This window comes from Dermacentor variabilis, chromosome 8, assembly GCF_050947875.1.
Source record: "Dermacentor variabilis isolate Ectoservices chromosome 8, ASM5094787v1, whole genome shotgun sequence".
NCBI classification, from domain to species: Eukaryota; Metazoa; Arthropoda; class Arachnida; order Ixodida; family Ixodidae; genus Dermacentor; species Dermacentor variabilis.
In genome coordinates, this window is record NC_134575.1 from 102,005,474 (window position 1) to 102,026,798 (window position 21,325).

The 21,325-nt window shown below is 44.4% G+C and overlaps 1 long non-coding RNA gene across 1 annotated transcript; it reads right to left on the reverse strand.

Annotated features, from left to right (window-relative positions):
- Positions 1 to 3,032: 3,032 nt before the first annotated feature.
- On the reverse strand, positions 3,033 to 21,304 carry LOC142590492 (uncharacterized). Its single transcript, XR_012830164.1, has 3 exons — positions 20,951 to 21,304; positions 3,762 to 3,879; positions 3,033 to 3,364 (listed from the first exon to the last, which is right to left on the reverse strand). It is a non-coding gene; the product is annotated as an uncharacterized LOC142590492 (long non-coding RNA).
- Positions 21,305 to 21,325: the final 21 nt, after the last annotated feature.

Consider the following 21,325-nt stretch of genomic DNA (forward strand, 5'->3'; position numbering starts at 1 on the left):
CCGACGGAACGCCTCCGCTGACAGCCTGTACTTCTTTAGCAGACTCGATTTCACTTTGTCGAAATCCTCTGCCTCCTCTCTATTCAAGCGAGCGACTACGTCGGCCGCCTCGCCGGGTAACAAAGTGAGCAAGCGCTGTGGCCACGTTTCCCGAGAGAACCCCTGCTTCTCGCACGTTCGCTCAAAGTTAACCAGGAATGTCCTCTCCAAGCTTAAACGGCCGCATCAGGTCAGTCATTTTGAGCAATACTCGTTCTCCTGCACCGTGTGCCTGACTTCCATTACGAGCGCGTTCCATCTCTATCTCGAGACGCTTCATTTCCAAAGCGTGTTGACGCTCTTCTTTTTCTTTCTCTTCTTTTTTCTCTTGTTGCTCTCGCTCTTTTTGTTCTTTAAGTTCGCGCTCCTGTTTCTCTTTTTGCTCTTTAAGTTCGGGCTCCTGTCTTTTTGACCTCTCCTCAATAGTCTCAAGGCATTCCGACAGCTCGTCATCCTCAGCCTCTAACTCAAGAATAGCCTTTAGCAGTTCTGGTTTTCTGAGTTTGTCTGAGACATCCAGACCCAACTCTCTTGCAAGCTCCAGCAATTTCGGTTTGCGCAACGACTTCAAATCCATGGCTGCTCTGAATGCTGCTTTCTCTACTGCCTATTATTGTCTTGCCGCAAACTAACCCGGCAGCAACGACAACCACAATTACCAGCTCTGTTTCTGACACTAACAAAAGCCTGGCAAAGCTCAGAAGAAGAAAGTCCCGCACTCACCAAACCTCGTAGCCAAGAATTCAGCGCAGTCGTTCCGCTGCAGGCAACCAGTCATCACACAGGGCTCGTTGCACTGCTCCCGGATCGTCGTTGAGCTGCTCAGCATACAGTCAACCGCATATCTTCGCTGCTGGCCTCCGTTGTCGCGATCCCACCGCTGCCACCAGTTGTTGTAATCGCGCCGCTGGCACGAGTTGTTGTAATCGCACCGCTGGCGCGAGTTGTTGGGAACTCGGCGCTGACGCCCGTTGTTGCACCTGGGTCGCAAGCCCCAAGGGTAGCGTTGGCCTGGCGGCCTGGGGTACAACTGGAAGCATCCGAAGGTCCCGGCAAAGCATGAGTCGACTGGTAACAACAACACAACTTGTTTATTCTAACATCGCAAAGAGTTGGCGGTCAGGTTGACCGAAGTAGAGAGACGGGAGTGCACGTTACTCAACAGAAGAAATCGGAGCCTTCTTTTTTTGGCGTCCGGGGGCAGCTGCTTTTATACTCTCGCAGTTGAGGGCAAGAAGGAACCCCTCTATAGACGAGCACGTGACGGTGCCGCTCGGGAACAATGGGATAAGGTGGCGCAGCCGTCGTGCCGGCGCCGTTCGGGCACAATGGGGAGGAGAAGGTGGCTCACACGTCGTGTCGGCGCCTGTCAGACCCCCTCGCTTCACAGTTGTTGGGAGCTCCTCTCCCCGGCTGCCGCGCTTCGACAAGCGTGGGCACCAATATGCACATACACTCACACACGCACATGAAGACACGTGGCATCGGAACATGCCTGGACGCGCTTGGCGGGGAGGCGTAGCGGCGGCGCCGAACGGGCCAAAATGTCTGCCGCTTTGAACGAAGCCCCGGCGTCCGTTGCATCCGCGCCGGCTAAACCGCGCGTCGTAGGCGAAACGTAACAATTCTATGATCTGCACCCAGCTGACATACATTGCCCGAGGCGGTAGCAGGGCCAACTGCATGCCACTGTACGATGCATTCGCTCGGCCGCTAGCAACTGTGCGAAGCCGGGCATGGAATGCTGTTTTCTCTGCTAACTGTCCCTGTGCACATAGGCTCCTTGCCTCAGTGCTGACTACATGGGTGCCAGTTATACCGGCTTTATGTGAGATGAAGTAAAGTTGCCCTGATGGAATGAATACCTTGATGGGAGGAATTGTCCTGGAAAGTGCCCTCGAGGCTACGTGCCCCTAAGAAAATGGACATTGCATTTTTTTTCCTTGTTTCCTTCTTGTGCCCTATGGGACCTTTCTGGTTCCTTGATTTTAGTGACATTCAAGATGCCAACTTTGTGTGGACCACTCGTCTATTCACCCTTACGTGTACGTCAAGGAAATGACCTTTGTTGTACATGTAGGGCATGTCCCTTATGTTTAGGGCAGGATGATAACCGAATGTGCACTGTTCGTTACCGGTGTGTACGCTTGAGTGCACATGTTGGCGACATAGTGCACATAACTGTCTGTTCACATAACATAGGTACATCTATCCGTACTGTGTGAAAGTCATTGATACTCAGCAGAGTTACTGTAAGTACCAAATCTTGACTTATCCTTTCATATGCCCTAAGAAAACAACCCTGATTTTAATTCTTGTAGGATGTCCTTTGTGTTTCCGGCGGAACGTTACCTAAGTGTGCACTTGTGTGCACAGCTGGGTAACATACAGCACTCTAGGGTGCACACTCTGGGTTACCTACATGTGCACTTGAGTGCACATGCCGGGAACATAGTGTGCAAAATGAGCGTCTGTTCCACATACTATAGTAGATCTATCTGTTCTATGTGTTAGTCACTGGCAGAATCAAGGAAGAGGCACTGCTTGCTTCCCTCACACTCGAGGCATGTCAACCGGCACTTCTGGCTATATTGTGCGGAAAATTGAGGATGCTATGAAATAGTTAGGATAGTATAGTGCTGTCATGCATTCCCTAGTATGTAAACCATTTTAATATTTTTTCAGGCTGCTATTCTGTAGGAACAAGTCAGATGCCAAAAATGGTTGTCCTGTCTAGTCTTTGTCGTTTAAGAATAAAGAACTGGAGGTACATCTGGGTCAGAAGCTGTCACACCAGCTTGACGAAAAACCCAGGTCCATTACGCAGCAGCGACATTCACAAATACATAACATATTTAGCACTAAGTCAAGAAAAAACGAATACAGAAAAATATATTTCTGATAGCAGGGGTGAATTTCAATATGAAAATCTGTCACCCTGTAAATGACGAGCGTCAAACAATAAGACACATCTTGAAGAGAACAAAGGCCTTTATAAATCAGAAAAGTGAAAACAAGTATTGCAGCATTCAGAAACTGTATATTAAGATTTAGTGCTAGCTAAATAAAAGTTGTACAACACATTGCATACAATGTATTTGGCACTAGAATGATAAAAGTCAATTTGTAGATTCATTTTATTTAGACCAGCTGAGTGTTTACATTTGTTAATTACTATTGGTGTATTATGTGCTAGGAACTGGAACTTGCAGATGTTTCGAAACCATGGGACTTTCCATGCCTTGGGGGGAATGGGTGTCACATTTCGTATTGGAGCAGGACTCTGATGTAGCAAGTAGACATGCTTGCATTTCGTGCCAGGTGTCTGTAATTGGACTTCATCATTAGCAAGCGCACTGAGACTTGAGATGTCAGTTATAAGAAATATAAACAGAGCAAACAGATCTCGAGGAAATTTTTCTTTTCCCTGTGTGTATCTCATTCGCACTTCTGTTAAATTGAGGGGAAGCTTTCACTGGTGAATAACGGCGCTTTATCTATCCAAACACATTTAAAACACAGAAACCACTACCAGACCTGCACTATGAAGAGCTAGTAGGGTCATCCCACTAGGAAACTGCTAAGAGGCATACACAATGGCCTTACAATAACAGAATAGGAACGTCAGCTGAAATTGACATTTGTTGGTGATCAGAGGAGATTATGGCGAAAGTACGACAAAAGTGGCGCCACACTCAACATCAGCAACCGGAGCGGTGTACCATGAAGCCAGCAGAGCAGTGAAGGCCATTGCCGCAGAGATGTTGTCCCACTAGGCCTTGGTCAATAGGAGACTTGATATGCGAGAAGGGCAAGGACTTCTCCCACTTTGTCAAGCATCTGCATCAACGAACATAGGACATTGAGCAGTTCTACTGAATCACTGATAAAAGTGGTAAACTAAACGTTGACAATGGAGTCACTGCAGCAGCACCTTCAACAGAAAGTTTAGACACATTTAATTACAGGAAAAACACGAGCAGTTTTCACCATGTGAGGGAAAGTGGAAGTATTCGAAGTGTTATTAAATATAGAAGTCGATTAACCATGAACTTCTCGCACCCGCCGATCCCCCAACCTACACCCGCTCCCGTTCCGCTCATCGCCGCAAAGGAGGACAGTGAGGCACGCAAGTAGTTTCGCAGTGTATCAGGATTTCATGATGCTCTGGCACAGCTCGTGAGAGCCAGGAGCTGGAGCCCCACTACTTGGCTTGCCAGGTTTTTAAACTGCATTGTTGAAGAGAGAAATGTGCTCGATAACTGGCAGAACAGCACAACAGCGCCCATATGGAACTGGCAAGGTAATCCAGCTGACTTCAAAAACTACAGGCCGGCCTACCTCCTCCAACACACTATGAAGGTATTTGAATGTGTCCTCGACAGCTGGGTTCGAGACATCTAGCACACTGTCAACAAGGTTGGCTTCGTGATAGGCTGCAGAATGACCGGCACAATTCACGCGGAAAGACTGCTCGTTGAGAAGCTCAGCCAGACACAGAATTCTTTATTTTTTTCTTTGACCTCAAGCCGTAGGGCCGTAGGGGCCGTAGAAGCTCATCGCTTTGTTTCAGCTTCTTTGCCATCCGTAACACAAGGAGTCAAGCTTAAAGTGCCACCGGAGGGGGGAAGCAACTGGGAATTTCGGTCAGCATGCAACAAGGCTCCAGCCTCTCGCTATAGCTGTTCGTGCTCTTCATGGATGTCATCATGCACGACCTCCAATGAACAGCACCTTACACTCTGCTCTATACAGATGTCTTACTCGCCACACACGTCTCATCTGCAGCTGCTTGTTCCGACCTGGTACGACCGCCTAATGGAGAACAAACTCGAGCTAAACCTTAATATTGAGTAGCTGACCATCGACTCAAATGAAGACAGTCAACCCCAGCATTGATGGCCTGCATCACGCCAAACACTGCGAATACCTCGGGTTGTCGAGCTAGTCGCTGAAGCACGAAACCAAAGCATGAGTAAACGCTGCCTACCTGAAGTGGCCCATCGCGACTAGTGTGCTCCGTACCCACCGCATGAAAGAAAACCTGAAGTCTAAGATCTATCGCACAGTCATCCGACCTGCTGCCAAACGTTGTTATAACAAAGCGGGATATAACCAAGCATGCAAAATTCACCTCGGAATTCCTATACAGATTCACATTGTAGTGCATGTGATAATGAATATAACGAAGTAGCTCTGGTTCCCCTTCAGCTCCATTATAACGAGGCTTCACTGTATATTGGTGGGAATGCTGGCCAGCCATCAAGGCGATTCAGCGCCACCTTGCCGTCATGATGATGAGAAAGGTGCGCCGGATCAGAGGCATCACTTGTATCGACCACATGCAAAATGAACAATACCACTGCGCTGCTGGAATCGCCAAGAAGGTGTATGAAATCCGTCTGCAATGGCACGGCCACATAATTGGGTGAGACGCCAGCTCACTCGTTCGCATTAGCTACAGTCTAAAAATGCCCGGAAGTCATCCGAGGGGTTAGCCAGAACGGCGCTAATACACTGAAATCACCACCACAAGATGTCATACAAACCTCCGCAACCTAAGAAAATAGACTGAGGTCTAGTAGAGCTGAGGCCGCAGTAGAACAGAATAAGGTCATAAAAGAAGGCAGCGAATCGTGCATATCTTCAAGGTCTTCGTTTTGCTTAATCTAGAGCATTAATGGAGGTACGGGTTCAGACAAATGGGCAGCCGCTTGCTGCGGTGTTTGCTGCAATGGCTGAACTGTGAATCTTGCACGAAAACTCGCCAAACTAAAAATGTTTGCTCATAAGTCTGATATATGCCTGTAATGCCATTATTCAGGTGTAGCATAACAATGACAACTATACAAAGGAATATTACGTCACAAAATAGTGTTGTGCCTGTTGAAGATGGTAAGTCTAACACTACTATAAGGCAGGTGCTAATGAAGGCTATTGCCACACAACAGATATGAAAATAAAAAGAATAGCAAAACGTAACGCATCCGAAATACAAGATAAGCCATTTCCAATGAAAGCTTCAGAAGAAATAACTGATGGTTGAGTTACCTTTCTACTATAACATAACTAATAACAAGGTACATTGCAAAAGAAACATTTCAGCTGGGACATTAAGGAATTGTAATAGTACATGTGCCTGAACATGCGAGAAAAGATTTCCCAGGTTGAATGCTTCTCAAGAGCATGAGTTTTTCTGAATTAGTGCAGGAAATTATTTAAGAAAACTATAGTACAAACAATGCCCTCACTATACAGGAACATGAAAAAGCAAATGAATTTGCACGCGTAAACAGACACTGAAACGGCCCTCAACATCGTAAGCTAACTTTATGGCCACTGCAATGGAATGGTTTGCCTCCTGAGATATAAGATTTGTACAACCAGACACAGATTGATGCAGCTGGCTATGTGAAGCACTCTTTGTAATTCCACATGACACAGGTAAATCACAAATTTCCCCCTTCACGTCACAATAAACCAACATTTCTTACTGCTGAAGGCGATGCGGATTGTGGAGGCATCCCTACACCCCGCAGGAACCTGCTGAAAGCTGGAAAGCACATGATCTGCACGCTTTCACAAAAGTGCGTACAAAACTGTCGCTACCTTGTGAGTTGTAGGATACGTTTGTGCAATATGCAATCTTCTTACTGTATGTCCATTTTCGAGATTTCTAGTGGCAGATCACTTGAATATTATCTTTTGGTGATCTGGATTGCGTCAGTTTAATCAACGTACCAAAGTAGCCTCCTCTGAGTTGCATATAATTGGGAGGGGGGGGGCTTAACTAATTATGCATGATATACTCCATACAGGCTCTATAATTATCTAGCGAAATTGCCTTTCTAAGAACCACTTTCAGATGCATGAAGTGTCCAGACATGTATCATTTTCATCTTTTCATTATGCAGTCTTAGGGAGTTATATTCTCACATTATTGCCTGTGTGCCTATATTCCTCCGTCCAATTGGTCACAGTTATGTATTGGATGCCACACTTCACCTCCAAAATACATTTGCATAAAACAGTATATTTTCTGGCTTTATTACGTAGCTGCTGAATTCCTAGTCAGTAGGAGAGTTCAATTCCTGAAACTTATGACAAATTATTAACCTTTTAATGTTAGAAGCTCACTATGGGTCCCAAGTGCAGGTTCGTTTCAGGCTGGAAGCTGGTCTCCTTTATACATTACAGAAATCCGAGTTCGTAACGTGGTATACGAAACTGCTGAATCATATAACGAGCCCAGTGCAGTAGTTGCAAGCCATACCACGACAGCACAGCTCCATGCTGACAATTCACTGTTACATTGGCATAATTTTTCTCCATTGCTTTGCCTTTTTTCAGTTGGCATGGGAAAAAGCTTGTTCTTTGCAATTATGTGTGATGCAAAAAATTTATTTTACTTTCCCTCGGATTTACCAAGATGTCGCAAGGAGGCTTGCTTCAAGCTCAAGCTGCCCTGCACTTAATTTTTGAACTATGTACTTTTTGATATAGTGTAATTATTTGTTGCACTGAATTGAGGTTTCATACTGCGAATAATGCACTATAGAGCATCGAGAAAAATGTGTTCTGCTACCCAAATACATGGTTTAGACAAAAAGTGCCTTAATGCTTTTGCACAAAAGTTCTATCATCGAGAGTTTGATGGAAGGTTGTCTGCTTGGATGAAACGTGACAAAGAATTACGTAGACTAATCAAATAAAACTAAAAGCTGTTTGGCTTCCATTAGAAAGCCTTATTCTCAATGGGGCAAAAAGTAGAAGTGCCTACTTAGTAGGTTTCAGCACGTAACGCAAGCATCGTGTATAACACGGAGAGGGTTCCTCTGTTTCGATATGTGTGTGTCCTGTTGATAGTATCTCTAGGGACCCCACAGGTATAGGTGTGGCTTCCAGTTTCTTTCCTGGCCAATTGCACTAGAGTTAATTCGGTCACTGTTGTGCTTAGTCATTCCTGCGTGCTCTGCCAAAGCATTTGATGCCACGAGTTGTCATTTGCTTGAAGCAAAGTGTTTTTAGTTGCATGTCTGCCAAAGTTCAATCTAGCCGAGAAAATACAAATTTACGTGCACATTATTCTTTTGAGTATAGGGCAAGTAATTGTGGAACCTTGCTGTAAATGCACGCATAGATTTCTTTTCATGGTGCATTCTGTGCATTTAATTTCTTCAATCTACAAGCAAGAAGATATGAACAAATTTCAAGAACAGTAGTTGCCAAATTTTATAACTCTATTCAATGTGAAGCATTTCTTCTAAATACTTGTTCATCAGTAATCTGTCAAATATAATGTAGAATACTCTTTGTAAGACACTATGGTTATGGCCATTCATGAGCTCATGAGTATGCAAGGACGGGTTTTTTGCCTCTTGTTGGTTTTACGAGCCTAGAGGCAAGAAACTCATTCTTACCTACTCACCTCATTCAAAGCTAGTGAAGTGAGGTATTGTCAACTTGTGCTTCAAAAACGCCCTTTTGAAGTCCAGCCCGCACTTGGTTCAGAGAAATTCTCAGTACAAAGTCTCACATCTGTTACATGCAGGTTACCCGTTGCATGTATTGACCACCGTGGCAGGCACCATTCGCAATGCCACTGACCAGGTGACACAAGTAAAGACCGTAATCGTCACGTAATCGTCTTGCCCTACCTACATGATATTAGTGACAATCTGAAAAAGTTTGGGAAGTGTGTCGGTGTAGATATCGGTTTCCCTGCTCCTTCGAAGCAGCCTAGTTTGTGCACAAGGGTAAACGCGGATACGTGCAAGCCACGTAGGTGCAACAAGACCCACCGAAAACCACTTGTTTCTTGAGTTGAAAGGGTGGTTTATTGCATCCTGTTGGACTATGGCAAAGAGTATGTCGGACAGACAAGTAGATGCATCAACGAGCGATTACGTGAGAACACGAACAACGTTGAAAAAGTAACCCTATCAGGCCACCTTGCCGGACATTTCGCACGCTGAAGATGCAAGCCTCTGTTTTATCGCATTCAATCGCTGGCCTGACACCCTGACCAGTTCACCAGAGAAATAGTTGAAGCTGCAGAGATTAGGGATTGTGTTAGTTGCCCATCAGACTCCTTATTGGAGAAAATGTTTTTGTCACATTAGCTGCCTATGCGAGTTCATCTTGCTGGTTAGATTTGTTTGTGTCTTCCTTCTCTCTTCCTTTTTTTTGTGCAGTGATATCTGCTATCTGATATCTGTGCAGTGATCTGCTTTCGTGCAGTAAATACTCAGTTGATGGAACTGTGTCCCGTTTCTTTCGTCCATGTGCTTCTCCGCTACTACGTAAATAAATGTCAGAAATTGTTGAGGTAGAAAGGGGCATTGCAGCAGTAATCACTAGGAACAGAATCACGAGGAAGTGAATCGCGTTAAGAATTGGTTGGCGTAGTCAGATCAACATGTGCTCCTTCAACCAAGGCGCAATTCACTTGTTCAGTTTGGTTTTCGTTTTTTGCAGACTCCTCAAGGATGGCAAGGAGGTTGAAACACATCCTTGGTAAAACAAGTGGTGCCGGTGGTGGTGAGCGCATCGCAGTCGTCTAAGCACCGAAAGTAAGAAGCTGATGTGATTTCTTGGGGCAGACTGTTCTGTGTGTGTGGGGGACGGGACGGGTAATTGACCCGTGGAAATAACGATATAGCAAAAGCTTAAAAGGGCAATCAATTTCTCTTTTATACAGTCAAGCACAACATATATTAGCTATCTTCTGTCATTTTATCTTATCCGAACTATCCTTGTTTAGTAGAAAATTGTAATTGTGAAAATTGTAGAAAATTTGTCATGCACCATGTACATTTAATTCCTGTCTGCCTTTGTTCCTTCCCCAGTGTAGGGTAGCTAACTGAATGTCTTTCAGTTAACCTCCCTGCCTTTCGCATGTCATTTCTCCAGTGTACTAGCCAGAAAATATAGAATATGCAAAAATTCTTGACATTTGGCCATGACATTATTCAATATGAAGAATTTGTTCTCAGGACCTGTTCAGAAGTTATTTATAAAATACTGCAGTAGACTATTTGTAAGACACCATTAAGATGTATATTCTATAGGCTAGCAGCCCGCGCAGCTAGGTCTAGTGCGAATCGCTTCAATTTTGTTAAATGTAAAATCATTTTAACAAAAAAAGGCTATTTGAAGGGTCTTTAAAACTTGCCTTTAAAGGTGGGCGTAAAGCTTAAGTGATGTCACCACATTTATTGGCAGTTAGTGTAGCTCTGGCTGTCCTAAACTTCGAATATCCCTACGGCAACTGATTTATGGCTACTTCGCTTCTTTTAGGTTATGTATCACAACTGTGCAGTTCCTACATAAAACAGTTCATATTCTGTGCAGCAGTACTACTTCAACAATTCCATTACATTGATTGCAGGTGCATTTAATTCTGCTTCTATAAAAAATGGAGCTACTTCATTTCTGAACCAAGCAGCAGGACTTTCAGAAGCTCCTAGCCCACCTCACAAAACAGACTAAATGGAAACATTAAAACATCTTAGTCATATAGGTTATTCCTTCAAAATTTTTTCTTCATTTATTTGGTAAGAAAACCTTGGTTAAAGAAAAAGAAACCAAACTTCTTTGTTCTGAACTTCACACCTCATTATGGACATCGTAAAGAGAGCAAGTAACATACCAGGCTCAGTTTCATTTTTGCATGTTTTGGTTGCTTATTCTGCAAGCAAAGGGTCCTGTTTTTCTAGGTCGACTACTGTTCTTTGAAGACAATGTAACCTTCCTATAGTGATCAACAGCTCAGTGTATGTGGCTAACCGCAATCAAAGTTCGTGGCATCGCCACACACTTTACGTTGCCTTTGGTTTCACAAGCTTCATCGTATGGTACAAATTGCTTATTTCATTTATGGAGAGACAAACATGATGTTCTGTCATACTTTAGTGTTTCTCCTTAGTATTTCAAGGCATACGCTGAGTCCTTGTGCTCAAAGCACTTGTAAAATTGGGCTTTAACAACCCAACACACAGGCCTATTTCGTATGTACGCATTCTCGTCTGAAAATGGCATGTGCTCTATTGTATGCCACTCGCCAACTTGTAGGCTAATCTGCCCATAGCAGTACTGCACACACACATGCAAGTTCGGCTGTTGCCAACCACCTCAGTGTGCCATGTGAACTAGCTAGTCTGCATGAGCCTAGAACGTTTGTGACGTGATTGTAAGTAGATGCTGCACGTGCAGAAAGTACACTGATATGTGGATGAAATGCTGTTGGCACTAACTAGTGCGGTGCAATATGTTGTTGCAGAGATCTTGTATAGTCATGAATGATGTTCACTTAGTCAAGTTCAACGCCATTATTTCAAAGTCTGTAAGATAGTTTCAGCCTGATACTCCATCTGGCTTACCCTTCCGACAACTTACTCATCCAAGCCACTAGCATAGTGAGCTGCCATTGATGTTGATGCTGTAAAGACCAACGCGCAATCTGCTGCAGCAGTGCATGATTGGGAGAGCAGAAGACGCACGAACAAATGGGCTGGAGCCAGGAGCAGGAGTTCTTATTTTAATGTGTGTGGCTGAAAGAGTTGAAGTGCCCAAATGAAAAACTGGCTAATAGGACGAACGATGAGTTGGTAGCAACTAACCAAGTTCAACGCCATTATTTCAAAAGCTGTAAGATACTTTTAGCCTGGCACTTCTTCTGACATATGCTTCTGACACCATACTCATCCAAGCTACTATAGCATAGTGAGCTACCTCTGATGTTGATGCTGCAAGGACCAATGTGTGACCTGCTGCGGCAGCACATGACTGCGAGAGCAAAAGATGTATGAGCAAATGGGCTGAATGCAGGAGCAGGAGTTCTTACGTTAATGCCTGTGCCTCAGAGTTGGAGTGCCCCAAATGAAAAACGGATAATTAGGACGAAAGAAGAGTTGGTGATACAGCTTACATAACTGCTGGAATTCGCTGCTAAGGTGACATAAAATAAAGTCAAAACATGAAACACTCTTCATTTCTGAAGAGTGAAATGGAGCAACAATTGTTGCAAGTTTTACGTGAACTGGAAAGTCTAGATGCAGCAACGCCGAATGAAGCCATCACGTTTCTATTGTATCCTGACTCATTGGAAGTGTTTGAGAGACCTATAGATATAAACCACAGCTTTTGTGGCAAACTTACCTATGTTACTGTATCATGGCATGACTTCCTACAATAGACCATCTAAGGAAGAGATTATCATTTGTCGAATATTACAGCAGTGGAAAGACAAATGTTTTAGTTACAAAGCATAAAAACCAGAACTAATGTTTGCTTTTCGTTTTCAGGTGGACCTCGGGGAAGGAATCCTCCTTGATGAGGCCACGCTGGCACGACTGCGGCGAGGTGAAAAAAAAACTAAGGCTCAAGATTTGCACGGGGCCTCCTGAAGGTTCTTTTCAGCCCAGAAGAGTTAGAGCACAAGTCTCTATTTGGGCGGCGTTCCAATGCCCACAAGGATGTCGCCCGAAAAGAGGCTTTGAATCCAAGGCGTGTGAACGCCATTCCGAGTTTGTGGGACAGCGCGGCCAACTAAAATGTTTGCTTTAATTCGTAATTTGAAGTTAAAATCTTGTGGATCACTGCTTTGTGCTCTCCTGCCTAGATACGCTAACAGACATAAGGCTAAACTAACTTTTTGCTTTTTCTCTTCCGTTAGGCTACACAGCAAGGCACTTCGACGCTGCAGAGATCAAAAACAAGTTGTCATCGGTGCTTACATGCGGGTTTTGAAATGTGCTAAATAAATGTTAGTTTTCAAAAAGATTGGTGTGTTTTGTTCATAGACAAATACATTTATATATACTACGCATGTTGAAGGTTACATTGGAACAGCGCCAGAATATATTAAATAATGCCGGAGAAATTTGCTCAAATGTCATCAGCACATTTAGAGTATACTAAAATAGTTGCTAGAATGTTTCTAGGGTGAGCAACAGAAAGTTGGTAGAATGTTACTAGGCCGTTTCTAGGCCGCGTTATAGAAAGTTATTAGGATGTTTCTAGATCGAGCAACAGAAAGTTAGCAGAAAGTTACTAAAATGTTTTTACATCGAGCAGCAGAAAGTTACTAAAATGTTTTTAGATCGTGCAACAAAAAGTTACTAAAATGTTTCTAGATCGAGCAACAAAAAGTTGGTAGAATGTGACTAAAATGTTTCTAATAAGTATGAAAATGGTCAGTAAATCCTGCTTTCAATGCGTAAACCATGTTAATTCATTGTCTAAAGAAAGTATGTAAAAAAAGGTTTCAATTCAATATCTGTGGCCAATAGTCGATAGGATGTTGGCATGAAATATATAAGAAGTTTGGAAACTGTATAAAGAAATTCAATAGACAGTTGGTAGGTTCTAGTAACATTTGTCTAAAGAAAGTTTATTGGAAGTTAATAGAAATTTTTGTAAGGGTTGGGCTTGCATTTACAATAGAAGTATGCATATTCAAATTACACGAGGTAGTAATCACACCATTTGTAATATAACCAAGACTATTGACTCGAGCTTTTAGGCGAAATAATCAGTTTTGTGCTCTCATTTACGTCTTGATCGAGACGCATCATCCAAAGAATTCATAAATGCTTCCGGAAATGCAGAATATTTACGCGACTTATCGCTGCTGGGTAATAAGTTCTTGGCAAAGTCAGCAATGCGACTTACACTTCTCGGTAAATGCAGGAAGAACTTAATCATACACGGAATTCCCCACAGGGGCGTCTGCGTAACGAGGTACATTGCTTTCTAATATTTATTTGTAATTCACTAAAATGGGGGGGGGGGATTTTTACTTTCAGCCTCATATACGTACGCACATCTGATCTATATTCAGGTGCTTCGGTACATAAATCCGCGTGTTCTTCTGGAACGGAAAGCTTTACGCCTGTGTCTTGGTTTTACGAAAGTTTGTTGCGAACAATGAATTCTACTTAGAAACTCACTTAGCGTCTGTCTTGCGCAGATTTCCGTTGTTAACCGTCCAAACATTTCCGAAGTTGTGTGACTTCCCTATAAAATTACAAATCATTATTATTTCTCAACCTGCAATATTTTTTCAATCTTACTGGCCTCGTTACCACACTCCTCAGGTCGCCTTCGTTCAGGCACTTGTCGGTCCCTTAGATGTACGATTATGCGAGATCCCTCCTATTGGCAGTGAGAGCCAGAATCTCAAGGTTATTTTTGAAAATATATACCCAAACGACGCAAAACGCCTCTTATACTATATTAAACAGGCTATTACAATATCACTTACCGAGCTAAAGATAAAAGCTCGGCAGGTGCATTACGAACGGAAGCAGGATCTGGAATTTTAATTTCATTCATTTCATCTGCCTACATATCAAGATACAGCTTTCGATGTGATTCAGTGTGCAGAACACTTTTTGCCTGATAGTTAACCGAACTTCCTGACTTATTCGGGCACTTGGGTTGTACGTTTTCCATCAACTGCCCCAACGCAGTTCGCAAATTGTAAGCGGTGCGAGAAACCTTAAGCAATTTCTTGCCACTGGGCCTCACTTGGATGCTGCATAGCACAGGCACAACATCAACAGCGTTATGTAACAAATGTTGGAAGCCATAATACGTGAAGGAAAGTACACGGTGAGGACAAGGTAACGAGCAGGTGGAAGCCCGTTATCAGGTATTGCACTTTTACTGCTATGCCTCATTACTAGCTATTTTGCTGGAATAACCACAGGAACTTTCAATACATAATCATGTCTGCTGCTCTGGGTGTGTGCCACATCATGGCTGCTAGTTCTGTTCAAGATGCAGGGGATATCGAACCACTAGCTATGACAGCACTCCAAACTTGAACTTGCACAATACTGACATCTAGTACTCGGCCACACTTGCTCTCATCTAGAAAATATAGCACGAGTGCCAAGATGTCGATGCAGAGCTGTGTGCTAAACGTGAAGGTTTCTCCAGTGCAAGAAAATACAAATATTTCATTGTGTTGTGTGTATGGTGTCATGTTGATGAGTGCAACATGTGTTATACATTTCAGACCAACAAAGCATTTCTTTTGCGTACACACTGCAGCAAAAGGACAGCATGAGAGCGTTAGCCATTTAACGCTGTTAATGAATGAACTTACCTACGAATGCTGCAAGATTGCATCTCGGTACAGCGGGATCCAACCGTTTTCGATCTTACAGATGCAACTAATGAAAATTGATGACACAGCACGATTGAACAAATACTACAGAAGGACGCTAGAAACGTTCGAGGAGCTGCACGGCTTAGAAGTTCAAACAGTGAAAGAATGGTTGTGAAGAAAGCCAATATCCCCTGGAGAACTTCTCTTGATGTGTCTGAGTCCATGAACTGCTGCTCCAAGGCAGTTGGGAAATTGTTAGCGGTGCCAGAAACCTTCAGCAGTTTCTCCCCACTGAGCTTCACTTGGAAGCACAGTGGCATGCACATGTAGCATGCATGCACACATACACGGCAGGACTACCGCCATGTGTGCTTGCGTGCTTGCGTTAGCTGTGGTAGTAGTTTTAATGAACTTAACTGTTTAATAACTGCAGTGAAGTCCATGGATGGGAGGTTTCAATTTGGACTTGTCATAATCTTGAAAAAGTGGTCCTGCCTTCTTTCACGTTAGTATTTTATGTGTCAGAATCACATAAGTGTACGGTAATGGTTCATTTTATTTATAAGACCGATTTCCTGCTAAGAGATAGCCTGAAGAGAGATAAGGTGTGGGATGTTTGAGCACGCCATCTTATCCAGATTACCACTTTAGTGTGTAAAGGGTAGTTGTCTAAAACGAGACGTGTAGATGAACGCAGGTTACAGCAAGCGAACGGGCAATTTCGAACACAAACGAAAGCACTTAATATGCAGTTATTTCACTTGCATGGATAGCACTTCGCATGCTGTTTTGTTATCTGAACCGACGTTGCAGGCTGTGAACAATGTCTGTGATGGTAGTGAGCAGCAGCGCTTTCAGCCTTGAACTTTAAAGAACCGTGGAAGCACTAAGACAAAAGTCCTATTTCTTGTCTTTTCTTGTTTGTCCCTTGGCGTGATTATATCACGAGGGGAATGTGACCTGTGTGTGTGTGTGTGTGTGCACGAGCGCGTGTGTGCGTGCGTGTGTGCGCGTGCGTGCGTGTGTGTGTAGCCGGGCAGCTATAATAGAAAATGGGCATGGATGTTAAGAACGCTGTAAAAGTGGACTTAATCTGTGCAACACGATTTGCGTATCTGCATGCACAGTGGAGAGAGCACTTCCCTTGAAACACGGCTCGTTGAATGAATGGCTAATCTGGCCGTTTCTATGAACACGCGGAACACCATGGGAACCTCAGGGATGGACATCTCCGACGCCAGATACCTGAAGAAACGTACTGATCAGCTGCGACACGTGGATGTAAGGCCGTGGCCAGCCGCTAAGGCCCCTTTCTGAATTCGCCATTACCGCTAGTGTTTTGGGAAGCACGCGATTATATTGCCGCAAGAACGTTGAAAAGCTTAAATCACTCCGGCAGTAGTGTGCTAATCATTTCACAACGAGACAGGGAAGCAGATTATTTAATAGACTCAGCCATATAACGGAAAGTTCTCCGGAGGATATCGGCATTCTGCACAACCACTCCTTTGCTAGCTGAACATCTACTAAGCTGTGCAGCTCCTCGAAGTTTTCTAGCGTCATTCTGTAGTACTTGTGGAACCGTGTTGTGTCTCCAGTTTTCATTAGTCGCATCTGTAATATCAAAGGCGGTTGGATCACGCTGTACTGAGGTGCACAGAGCCTATCAACTTACCGCCGTGAAGCACCCGCTTTCTCGGGCGCAATTCCTCCTAACAGGGTGCACCGCTAAGCTGCCTTTGCTTGAAGATAATTATCACCCGCAGAGCCACGGCTTTCCTGAAACGTTCTCCCATGATAGCAATGCACCAAACCACCGGTACTCATACGCGACACAACAGTGACCACACGGCAAAAGTCATTGGCATGTTACTAAAAAAAATACACTTGGGTGCAGCAGGTAGCAGATTTTATCCAAAACCAGCTTTCCACTGCCTTCGGGGTTGACGTACAAGATTTGTTTTACTCGATTCCACACACAGTTGTTAAAACGTGTAAAAAGGGGTATTTGGGAAGATAATGATGAAGTTAAATTTAAAACGATAGCGGAATACATGTGGAAAGTTTTATAGAAGTACTATCTGTTATATTAATTCTGCTTTTGTCGGTTGTAATGACGCAATGTATTTGCAAAAACTGGTATAATGCATAGATTCTAAGCGACATTTTCTTAGCTCGTGTGGACCGAAATACTCGACGTGCATTAGAAAGCTTGAAAAATTTGTTGATGATTTTTTGGTTATTTTGGATGGGGCTGAACAAGGCCACATAGTAGTAAATGTAATACAAGTGTTTTGTGAATGTTGCCTAGGCCTCAAGTTTACGCATGAGATAGCCAAAGAACTAGTTTTTAGATTTCTCTGCGATTGCTACCCGACCACACATGTTGGATATACAGCCCTAGATCGATAACGACCCATACTACACTACAAATCGGGTTATTCACAGATTGTAAAAAATGGAATAGCGGTGTCGTGCCTTCGGGCGGCTTTGGTAAAATCTTATTGCCACCCAATGAAATAAAGCTTTGCCAAGCAGGTAACAAGGCTAGCTTCAGTGGGATTCCCGAAAACCCACTTGCAAAGCGGCAGAGAAAGCAATGGACATATTAAAGGCTGCGAAAACGCCTTTCAGTTGTACCTTATGTCCATTATTTTTTGCATAGGCTAAAGAATGTTGCCAGCCGGTATAGCGTTGAAGTGGCTTTCAGCGCTCTTGACAGAGCGCGAGAACTGTGCCAAGTTGTTTCAAAAAAGTTTGACATTAGGAAAAGAAAATGCAGCTGCGGTTTTAAAGATCAACAAGTCACGATGCAGAATTGTTGTGTACAGCATTCCGTTAACATGTGGCAACATGTACATTGGACAAACCGGTCGTTGCACAAACACTCGTCTAAACAACAACATTCTCTCGGAAAAGAACACCCGCCGTGGTTGCTCAGTGGCTATGGTGTTGGGCTGCTGAGCACGAGGTCGCGGGATCGAATCCCGGCCACGGCGGCCGCATTTCGATGGAGGCGAAATGCGAAAACATCCGTGTGCTTAGATTTAGGTGCACGTTAAAGAACCCCAGGTGGTCGAAATTTCCGGAGCCCTCCACTACGGCGTGCCTCATAATCAGAAAGGGGTTTTGGCACGTAAATACCCATAATTTATTTTCGGAAAAGAAAATCATTCGCACTTGCCCAACCATTGTAACCTATGTCACTGTGAACCGGTATTTGTTGACACTGATATTCTGTTTTTAGACAAAAAGAAACTAAAGCGTGAAATTACAGAAGCATTCCATATAAGGTGGGCTGAAAAATGCATCAGTCAACCATCGGTTGATATCACTTACATATAATTTGCATTTTTGAATACTGCATGAACTTTTGTAATCTGTTTTTATAAAAATTGGTGACTCATTTTGCACATGCTCAGCGCAGATAGCTGGTGTTCGAAGTTCTGTCTGTTTCCAAAAATAAACAGTTATTAGTCAGCGCTCGTGTATCCACCATCTCTGCGTCCTTGTCTACCGTGCACGCTAGAAATTTCACCACGAATAGTCTCTGGTTATTACAAACAACGGTATTTTTTCCTAGCAGATTTCTTTAAACTATTCCGAAAACTATTATGCGATTGAGTAAGTCAATGTTTTGAAAGCCTCTGTGTCACGGAAGAGAGCCTTTAAGTCATTAGTCGTTAAGTGATTTATATTGATATTCCTCCAGACGTAGTACAGAGGTGCTGATAACGGAGGCAGTAGCGGCGGAGCACCAGCTTTCGTCAGAGCCCGGGACCCGCCTGAGCTGCAGAAAGGTGCGCACGGTTTTTTTTTTCTACACGAGCTCGCTGAAACCGGATTACAGGAGATGCGACATCCATGCGGAGAAAGCAGTGGGGGACGCTTGAGAATCGAGTGCCTAGAGCGACAATCGTTGTAAAACATCTGCGCCAGCCTCTGGCATCGTCCTCACGCATTCGAAGCCTTGCAGACTTCAACTTCCTATGCTATGTATACGTTAGCCTCCTCTTTGACGCCGATGGCGTTGCTCAACACAGTGCTCACTGCAGTTGGTAAACTAGCACGAAAGACCTAAGCTTTGTCGACCACTTCGAAAAGTGTGTTTCACAGTGTGGTGTGCTGTTATTACTAGCTGTTATATTTGTGAACGGAAGCTTCGTCGAATTAACCAGGTACAGTCGCCAATGTATCTACAGATAGCAGACGAACAATTTGGATGCTTGTCTAAGTTAACGCAACTTATTCGAGTCAGAACTGTACCCGTGCTGCTAGGACCATCATGTATCGCAAGTGCTCATTGGCGCTAAACCAAAGCTTAGAACTAGAGTGTGAATGTGGCAAGAAGGCCACATTAGCCGAACGAATTTTCAGAAATACACAACTGATCTCAGAGGCTGATCGTATAAAAAAAAAGTCACCTACGATTACTTTCCTGCCTAAAGCGAAATTTGAGCGCAGCTGCATGTCTTTTCATTTCGCGCTATACTGGCTGGCGCAAGCAATGCTGCAAACGGAGCGAAGTGTGACGCAAGTGCCTGGCTAATCGAGAGATCGCGAGAGGCAGCGCGTGGGTGACGCGCGGGCGCGATTCACAGCAGCCACCGCAGACAGACCTCCGCTCATGCAGCGCTTTGTTTCCACATATGGTATCGGTCAGTATCGGTGGCGTCATCGGTGAACACACGACGCGCGCTACTCTGGCACCATATCCTAGCCATCGTCGCCGCAAAGCCAGTCTTGCGCATCAGTACATTTCTCCCGGTTTCACAATACCCTCCTCCTCAGCTTTCAGCCTCGTGGTTCCACTGCACCCTCTCCGCTTTCCTCCTCGCGCTTTCCTCGCTGTCGCCGTCTGTTATCTTTGCTCCGCGTTCGCTCTTCCACCCTTCGCTGTTCTTGTTTGCTCGGTTACGAGGACACCGGCGCTCACCGCAGGAACGGGCGCCCTAGAGCTGTGCTCTAAAACGCGCGCGCACATCACGCTGGGTGCTCCGTCCTCTTCAAGGACGCAGGAACATAATAAATAGACCGCTCGCGTGCGAAAACCACCAGAAACTGGCGCCGAGCGCATGTCTGGCATACAACACTGAGCATTCGCCGAGCCAGCATGGCGACCGCCCATAGATGGCGCCACTGCTTACGAGATGTGGTGGTGCACATGAAAGAACGTCTATATAGGTGGCGCCCAGTTGCTTCCTTTAGTTGGTCAAGAAGCCGCAGGCTTCTTGACACTGCGCACTGCGTTCGCCTGCTTGGCGACATTGTAAAGGCTCGTAGCGGTTTTCCAGCGGTTAGCATTTGAGCCGGCTTCTGATGCCAAATCAAAACGTCTCGCTACAAAATATATAAACGATAGAAAGAATGGTCTCTAAAGCCCAGGTCCACGCACAGTGAGGGCCGCACAGTTTTTGAACAATTCAGCATTACCACACGTCATAGCACAATGTAATCTACCTAGCGATACTGTCTCCATAAGTGAGCTTGTTAAACGTCGTGAACAATTGCAGCTTCATATGTCGCTTTGATTTTGATAAGGATGCTTATTAACACTTTATTTGTTGCACGATTGCGTGCTGTTGTTTTTTCTTTCAATGTATCATTTGCTTCTTTGCTTGTGCGAAGGATTCTCACATTTTCTTTTGCAAAGCGCCTTGCCCAATGCTCCTTTGCGGCCTGCTCGGTAATGTGATAAAAATGAAATGTGCTTTACGAAGAGCACTTTTATCGGATCGAGCGATGTACGTGCGGGAAAAAAGAAAAAGCTAGATGGATGGTGGATCTACTTACCGGTGCCATGGGATTTTTACTGCGTGTCAGTAAATAAACGTATCTAGCAAACCAGTAATTCCAGTCGCGGGGCTTTTTGTGTTTCAAGTAAAACTGATTTCACATTTCGCTTAGGCTGCTGGCACGCTATTCGCGGTCCGCTGCAGAGAGCGAACTTTCCATCCTTGCCGCTGGCTTCCCTGCAGAGCGTTAATTACGTCTCGCGAAGAAGAGCCGCAAACGGCGCGCTGACGTCATACTGAACGCACGGAACGGGAGCGCGTCGTCGTGGTTCGTCAAACACGTCGCGCCCCTGCGACCCTGACGCGACAGACGGGCCGCCGAGTACGTAGCTTATCCGCTGCAAGCTTTCATATTCGCTTCGTAAGATCCCCC